Here is a 6,936-nt window from a genome sequence, read left to right as displayed (position 1 = left end):
TTAGGGGTTTTGAGGTGAATCAAATTTGAAGTTTTTTAATGGATGGCGATTACTCGAATGGTCGAGTAAGGGAACTCATATCCAAGTAATCGAGGAGAGGAATCGAAGGCTCGAGACCATCTCCCTTTTCATCCTTAATGGAAGGGTTTAGATATTGTTAGCATGTTTTAGATAAATGACAAATACTTGAATGGCCGAGTAAGGGAACTTGTATACAAGTATTCGGGGAAGGGAATAGAAGACTCTAAACACTTCCTTTTTCGTATAAGTTATTGCAAAAATGATTTGGATTTGATCGGATTATGAATGTTTAAGAGATGATAATTGTTTGAATAGTCGAGTAAGGGAATTCATACCCAGACAATTGAGGATAAGAATCGAAGGCTCGTGACCATCCCCTTTTCATCTTTAACGGAATGGTGTTTAATCGTGATTAGGTGTTTTGATTTTGAATTGGGAAAATGCACACTCGATATTCATTGAGGTTTTTTATTTGCGTTTTGATGTGAATTTAGAAAGCGGTTTGGAAATGGTTTTGAATAAGAATGAGATTGATTGGGCTCGGTTTTTAAAATGATTGTGAAATTGTGATGGTGGAATAAGTCAATCAATTTTTAATTAACAAATCAATTGATTAAAATTAAATAAAACCACTTAATTAATATAATTAATATTATTTAGCAAAATTATTTGATTAAATCAAATATTCAAGGTAATCAAAATTAATTATTAAAATTAACTAATTTAAACAAATCTTAATTAACTAATTAATTTAATTGAAACAAAGAAGAAAATAAGAGACAAATTTTGGATAAAATAATCGAAGTAAATTAACACACAATATGCTCAAAACCGGTTTACACATAGCAACAATGGAGTTGGAATATCGTACATGAGGACCGAACCGCGGTGAAAATATCATATCGATGTGTTGAAATTCCGACGACGTAACTATATAAAATTGCCGAATCTGCATATCAAAATCCGATTTTATCATAATAAAATAATAGAATAGCAACTCATCATTATTTACAACAGTGCAAAATTATTTATCATATGTAAGGAGGCTCAGAAACCAACTAAAAGCAAGATAGAGTCCTCATTAAACAATTACACAAATACGAAGTTCTTATAAAACTATAATATACTAGTAAAAACCAAAATGACATATAAACAAAAATGCTACATAAGTATATACTATTATTCATAATATTCACCAAGTAAAAGGTAAAACAAGCACAACAACATACATAGTATATATAATATCATAGTGAGCTACACGATATTTGTTGTATCTAGAAAAGTACAAGATTTCAATCAGAATTGTCATTATCAACTAAAACAGTGGAAACCAATTCAAACATACAAAAGTAAGAAGGAGTACTAGATCAACATATATAAAGTTCTAATTAGGTAATCATTAATTTGTTTATTAGAACTTCAGATTAATACATTAAGTTTCACTAGATACTGAATAATAGAGTCCAACAAATCAAACATGGATATGAAGTATGTGTTCTAAAACATATTTTATAGAGATGGTAAAACATTATACATTTCGAAACCTTTCAATATGGTCAAAAGAAATAACCCAAAAGATGGGAAGGAAACGACAAGAACAAAACAGGGAGTCTTTGTGCAATAAGAATGGCGGATCAGAGAGTTGATCTTCAATATCTACCCTAAATATAACAGTTACAACACGTTTTCGAAACTCTAAATGCTTTTTCTCTTCACATCTGAAATCCTTACCTGAAAAACAGAAATAACCAGAACAACTAAAACTTCCATGGTGATGATCTGATCTCTTGTGTCACCCACGAATATAAATGGTGGTTATAGGCAGAGCTTTGAGTCCGACATGGTGGTGATTCTTCATGTTCATGGATTTCTTTGAGCGATGTTGGATCGTGTATGTCGAAGATTTTTTGAAAGCGGAGGTTGAACCAGACATGGTGGTGGTTGGGTAATGGTACAGTGAGTGAGGTAAGTTGAGTTAAGGTGGTTGCGACTTGGAGTAGGTGGTGATTCAAGTAGTGAAATGATTATCAAAATGGAAAATGGGAGAGGAAGGTTGTGGCCATTGCCGCGGTGGTGAGACGATGGACTCGTCGTCGCAGGTTGATGAGGGGAAAAGGCAGTTTGTGTGGTTTGGCACGGTGGTTGGTTCATATCATGAGGGTCGAAAAAGAGAGTTCTTAATGGTGGCGGGATGGTAGCGGATTGAAGATCGTGTAGAGGGGTGAAGTTCTCAGTTTTTTTATAAGAGAGGGTCCAAGGATCAAGAACGAAGTGAAGTCACCCCCTGTTGGATTCTCCTCTTTCCTATTTCAATTGACTCTTTTTCATTTTTTTCAACCCAATAAGTACACGTGTATTAATATGATTGGAGGAAGTGATGCAATTCTTTCATCAACAGCCAATGGGAATAAGGCACAATGGGGGCGAGTGTCACACTAGAATTGGAGAATCTACTCTTGATATTATTTTCCAAATTTTATTAATTAATCTATTAAAATAACTCATAATTTTGATTGGATGAATGGAAAAAGTATGGATAATTAATATGAGTCTTTGATTAATCCCGATTTAACGGTCGAGATTAAATCAAAGAAACAGAGATGCTAATCAAATTAAAAAATATCAAAAAGACCCTTTCTAGAAGCTTTAATTGATAAAATTAAATTAAATTAACTAAAAATTACATCTTTTTTGAATAAATATGATAATAATAAAATGAAAGGGTAGAAAATTCTATTTAATTATTTCGAACACTTTGACACAAAGATAAAAATAAAATGGATAAAAATAAATAAAAATTGGGTGCCAAAATGCATAGAAAAATAAGATGAATGCACTAAAATGATCAGCGCAAAATAAACTTCTCAGAAACATACTGATTTTTGTTAAACTTTGAAGTAAAAAATGCCCAGTTGAAAAGGCTCATGTTGATCAAAATATGACTGAAAAAGTAGTCGAACAAATAAAATGAGCATGTCAGGTTAAACTACGTGAACCGTAGATTAATAAAATTGATGTATGCAAGCTCGATCTTTAATTTTTCCGCCCGTTGATTTTACATACATTTGAGATTTGATTAAACCAATTTGTCTGTAGATCATAAAATGTATTTTTGTCGACATTTTAGGCATTATGCGTGATGAAAGACATGTGACGCTATGTAGGTGATGCAAAGTAAAAATAAAGTCAGATGTATGAAAGTTTTAAAAATGTCCAGACAAAATTGAGTATGATAGATTGCATCATGGTATTTTGATTTGGTCCTTGAAACCCTAATTGCTTGACTTTTGGCACTCATAGTTCATGTGTGTTGCATTGTTGGTTTGGATTTGAATAAGACTTACAAGAATCATTATGATCATTTATGGAGGTAGTGCATTCATTGGCCATATTTTATCCTTTAAGTGTTTGAGGTTTATTCAAGACAATTCATCAACGTCCATTCGAGACAATGCAAGTTCATTTTCTAGGCATTGGATCAAGTTTGTTTCCAAGGGATCAACACGAGGTCAAAATACATTTTTGGAGAAAAAACTCATTTAAAGATCAAGTTACAAATCCATTTTTTCATTACAAATTCATTAGAAGTTTACATGTCCAAACATCCATTTACGAAGATACAAAATCCAAAACCTACAAAGAAATACACCGAGACACTGAGACAGGTCGTCGTCTCGTAGGTAGGATTTTCTTCACCATTTCGCCTTGATTCAAAATTCCATCATGTGATGTTTGATTCCTAGCCCTAGTATGATAGGCTTTGATTCCTCCATCGATGCGTTTAATTTTGGTTTCCATGACTTAGGGTTCGTCTGTGTTTCAATTCGTTCAGAAGAATAGGATGAGAATTAGGAAAGAACAAGTTTGGTTTGTAAGTGAAGAATTTGAGGCGGGCAGGATGATCAGTGTTTGAGGTTGATTGGAGCTTCGCTACCGCTAGAGGTGATTTCCGGTGCAGCGGAGGAGCAATCAGAAATCGCGTTAAGAAGGAAAGTGTTTGGAGCGAGAAACATGGAAGTGAATCAAACTGAACACGAACCCCTCTTTCAGTTTTGGCTGTGTATTTGGGTCTTCCCTAATGCATTACTACATGCACCTCTGTCTTTCACGTACACCCCTATGTTTGCTATCTTGGCCAACACCATCTTCATTGGGATTTTTGAGCCCAACGGCATTACCAATTATTGGTTGCACATCCTGATGCAAACCACACCCCCTGCATCTTTTGTTTATTATCTCTTTCTTCCTGTAAAAACTTTGTGTTGATTTTAGTTGTTTTTCTTAATACATGTTAATAATTGTTTCTTTTTTTTCCATTTTTATTAGGATGTGATAAATACCTTAAAAATATATAATATACTTAGATTTATATTTTAATTGTTTTTTCATTTAATCCATGCTTTAAAAAATGAATAATAAAAGTCATAACCACTAGTTAAGTTTTGTTTTCCCTTTAAAGTCTTTTATTAGAATTTAATAAGCATGTTCACCTTAGATTTAGAATTAGAAGCATGGTACTTTAATATTCTTAGGGTTTTTTTAGACTTAATAGAAATCCCTGTGCCTGATTTACATCTGAGATTTTACCCTGATTGATTAAGTTGATCAAAGTCTTTTTTGATCAATCAAATCCTTTGAAATATGCTTGTTTCCTCTATATATTCAAGTGATCCAAAGTCTCTTGATCACTTGATAAGACCAGTCTCATGTACTGAAGTTGCATTGAATCTTTCAATATGAACAACTCAAGACTTCCCATTCAAGTCAATACAAGTCAGACAGAACATTGCAGACAGATTGGAGACTGAACTACTTTTCAAGCACAACAAAAGTTTCTCTTCAACACATGTCAATTATGATGAGGATTGCACACTACAAGCCTTAAGTAATGGAGAAAAAATGATATGGAGAATTCATATCCTCATTCTGAATATCTTTGGATATGGGACAAATGACCCAGTTGTTCAAAATATTCACCTTCACTTATAGACTTTAATGAAATTAAAATCAAGTAAATTGATAAGTCTTCTTTCCCACAAGTAACACGTCACCATCAAGAGCTTGAAGACAAGAGAACCTCAAGGCTGAAGAATCTTCATCATCAAGAGCAACAAAAAGATTCTTCTTCAACACTTGTCAATTACGATGATGATTACATGCCACGAGCCTTAAGTAGTGGATAAGGGATGAGATGGAGAATTCTTATCCTCATTTTGAATATCTTTGGATATGAGACGGATGACCCAGTTGTTCATAGTATTCACCTCCACTCATAGACTTTAGTGCAATTCCAGTTAAACAATTTACAAGTCTTATTCTTTACAGACAACACATCAACACAACATTTGGACATTGCAACATTGCTCCATCAATGATACCTTTCTCTTTGGACCAAACACTGCATTATTTGGCTTCCATACATTTTGTGGGTTAAGCACCTCATGGTCAAGCACTCATTTCTGAATCAATACTTCATGTATTTCCCTGTTGAGCCTCATGCTCTGGCAACCCTCATGCATGACCCAATGGAGCTTCATGCTATGGAAAACCTCTTTCTTTTATTTTTGCCATGTGGAGTTTCATACTCTGGAAAACCTTCATGCATTGCCCAGTAGAGAATTATGTTATGGTAACTCTCTTGCATTGCCCTGTGGAGCTTCATGCTCTAGCAACTTTCATGCACTCCCTTGTGGAGCCTCATGCTCTAGCCAACTTCATATCATTGCCCTTTCCCTGTGGAGCCTCATGCTCTGGCAACCCATTTTGTAGGTTTCGATCCTTGGATCTAAGCAAAATTCTACATTTTTAAATTATCCATATTCTTTGATTCAAATACACCGTTCTATGGATACAAACAACATACATTGGTCCAAACAATATTGTCATCACACTTTCACAATACTTTTCACTTCACAACTCTTTGCAATGCAAGATCTCTTTTCCATTAATTCAATCCAATCAACTATTTCTTTTCTTTTTATCACTTAAATAATTTTTTCAAAATAACTTTTCTTTCTTTCCATAAAAGAACTTTTATAATTCGTTCCTTAGCAGTCAGACTAAAAACTTGGAGTATCCGAACTAGGATTAATTCAACTAATGTATACACACTTCTAGGATACGATTATAAGTGTTCCCTAAAAATAACCAACACATCTGTATTTTCTACCACGAACTACGAAACTCTGATTTTCTCATTGCACTATGAGAATACGTAGGCACGAAGATTTAAATACTTGGCGAGCACCCTAATTATTAAACTTTTTTTTGTCCTCTTTCGCAAGTAACCTTTAGATAATAACACCCATTCGTACAAAGAACAATCAAAATGGTTTCCGTTGAGTACAACAGATGTTGGGGGTGCTAATACCTTCCCCTTGTATAACCGACTTTCTTACCCATTTTCTCTTCCATTGGGTTTTATTGATATTTTCCCTTTCCTTCGAGAATAAATAAAATTTGGTGGTGACTCAATTGTAACTTCGAGCGCGCGATGCGCTCAAATATTTTTCGCGACGCGACATTGTGCCGCCTCTTCAGGTCGACACATAGGCAGCGCATAACATTCACAAGTCAACGCATGACCTTATATGGTTCGGCCTATGCGTTGAACAGGCCGGCGCATGACTTTCATAGGTCGACATATGCAACGAAAATTTCCAAAATTTGACAGTTTTTTCAAATATTTTGCATTCCTTTTGCCTCAAAACATGCATGAATATAAATGTTTCATACATGCATAATTCTCTAGTAAGGTTTCTAGTGAGTTAAACCTATACAAAATTGGGATTTCAAATCATTCTCATCATCTTTAACCTTTCTTCTATGCATACATACAACCAAACTACACATAATCACTTTTTGATTGAGTGCCATCTAGATTAGGGTTAATAATGTCCAATTAGGTTTATTGTA

This window comes from Lathyrus oleraceus, chromosome 7, assembly GCF_024323335.1.
Source record: "Lathyrus oleraceus cultivar Zhongwan6 chromosome 7, CAAS_Psat_ZW6_1.0, whole genome shotgun sequence".
NCBI lineage: Eukaryota > Viridiplantae > Streptophyta > Magnoliopsida > Fabales > Fabaceae > Lathyrus > Lathyrus oleraceus.
The sequence above is the reverse complement of the archived record's forward strand: the minus strand, read 5'-3'. Positions refer to the sequence as shown.